Below are 1966 nucleotides of genomic sequence, written 5' to 3'. Positions count from 1 at the left end.
GCTGATACTCTCTTTGCTTATAAGGTAACAAAACTGGCTGATACCAGTTAGAACCAATATGGACAACAGTGGTGTGTGCCAAATGAACTTGCTGACATCACAGCCTAAATTTCCATTGCCTGTGTCATATCACGCCCCCACCCCCCCGCCCAAATTTGCAAATGCAACCCGTGAAGGGGCATGAAGAGACAACTGTGCCTATCGGGGAATTTTACAGGGGGAATGGGGTAGGGAGACAGTTTTGAACTGACCTTTTATCTCACCGTTGGTGGACACACAACAAAGCGTTTTTGTTTTGTTTTGCTTTGCCTTTTTTTTTTTTTTCCTTTTTCTTTTTACGTTCTCAAAACCTAGTGCCATGGTCTTTGCTTCTATGTGCATCAGGCAGCGAGCCTTTTTCTCAACAACATAAGTACTCAAAAAGATTCTCCAAGTCATTATGCATCAGGGAAGTGCAAATCAAACTCACAGTTTGATACCAATTCACACTCACTCAGATTACTAGAATCAAAAAGTAAGATAACAACAAGTGTTGGCAATAATGTGGAAAAATGAAACCCTTCTATTCTGCTAAAAGGAATTTGAAAATGATAGAACTGCTTTAGAAAACGCTTTAACAGTTCTTAATATTATTAAATATAGAGTTCCATTATGACCCATCAATTTTACTTCTAGATGTATACCTGAGAAAAAGCACATATCTACATATACAGAATCTTGCATGCGAATTTTAAAATAGCATTATCCATAATAGCAAAAATGTAGAAATTGCTCACTTTGGCAACACACACAGACACAAAATTGTAATGATACACAGAAGATTAGTATGGCCTCTGTGCAAGGATGACAGGCAATTCATGAAGCATTCTATATTTTTATTTTATGTTTCAAAATAACTAAGAACATAATTAGACTGTTTGTAACACAAAGAATAAATGCTTGAAGAGATGGATACCCAGTTTTTCATGACGTACTGCATACCTGTATCAAAATATCTCCTATACTCCATAAATATGTATACCTACTATAAACCACAACAGTTTTTAATGTGGAGATAAAAACACCTACCATATATCCACCATTTTGTTTTAATGTGGAAGGAAACCAAATGACTGTCAATGGAGAAATAGATAAACAAAATATGATGTATCAATTTAATGGAATATAATTCAATCATAAAAAATGAATGAAGTGCTGATACATGCGATAACATGGATGAACCTTGAAATCATTACACTAGGTGAAATAAGGTAGTAACAAAAGTTTTTCATACTGTATGATTCCATTCATATAAAAGTTCAGAATTGGGAAATCTATATATACAAAAAGCAGATTAATGCTTAGATCTATGCAGAATTGTTTTGAAGGGAATGATAGCTAAACGTTACAGGGTTTTGGGTTTGTTTTTGAATGATGGAAATGTTTTAAAATTGATTACTTGAATAATTTCACATGTGCATTAATGAACTGTCAACCATTAATATATACTTTATATACAGAAATTGTACAATATATAAATTATATCTCAACAAAGCTGTTTAAAAAGAATGGAATAGGATTGTTATAGGATGTAAGAATCTGTATGTGTGTGATTATCTTTATACAACTCTCTTTCTATTACATACTTACATTTTTATTTATCTGTGTTTCTATAAATGTCTGTATTTACATCTCTAGATATTTACCAATCTATCTACGTATGTGTCTATTCACCAATTTTTATATCTCTTTTGATTTTTAACTATAAACATTGTGCTGGGATATTTTTTTCTCTCTCTTTTTTTGGAACAGAATATTTTATTCTCAAGCTATCTATTAATATTCATTTGTTCTTTTATGCTCTAAGCTATGTTGCAATGCCTAGCACTAAATAGATTATGCTCAGTTTAATTAAAATTTATTAACGAGTAAGTGCATAAATCTTTATTTTGAGCAATTATTTTCTACATTTAACCATTTAAATATC

General features: G+C 31.8%; 1 pseudogene; it reads left to right on the top strand.

Moving 5' to 3' along the window:
• Positions 1–776: 776 nt before the first annotated feature.
• LOC123574227 (U6 spliceosomal RNA) lies at positions 777–877 on the top strand (annotated as a pseudogene).
• The last annotated feature ends 1089 nt before the right edge of the window (positions 878–1966 follow it).

The sequence above is a fragment of the Macaca fascicularis genome, chromosome 6 (assembly GCF_037993035.2).
Source record: "Macaca fascicularis isolate 582-1 chromosome 6, T2T-MFA8v1.1".
Classification (NCBI taxonomy): domain Eukaryota; kingdom Metazoa; phylum Chordata; class Mammalia; order Primates; family Cercopithecidae; genus Macaca; species Macaca fascicularis.
This window is presented reverse-complemented; position numbering and strand designations above follow the sequence as displayed.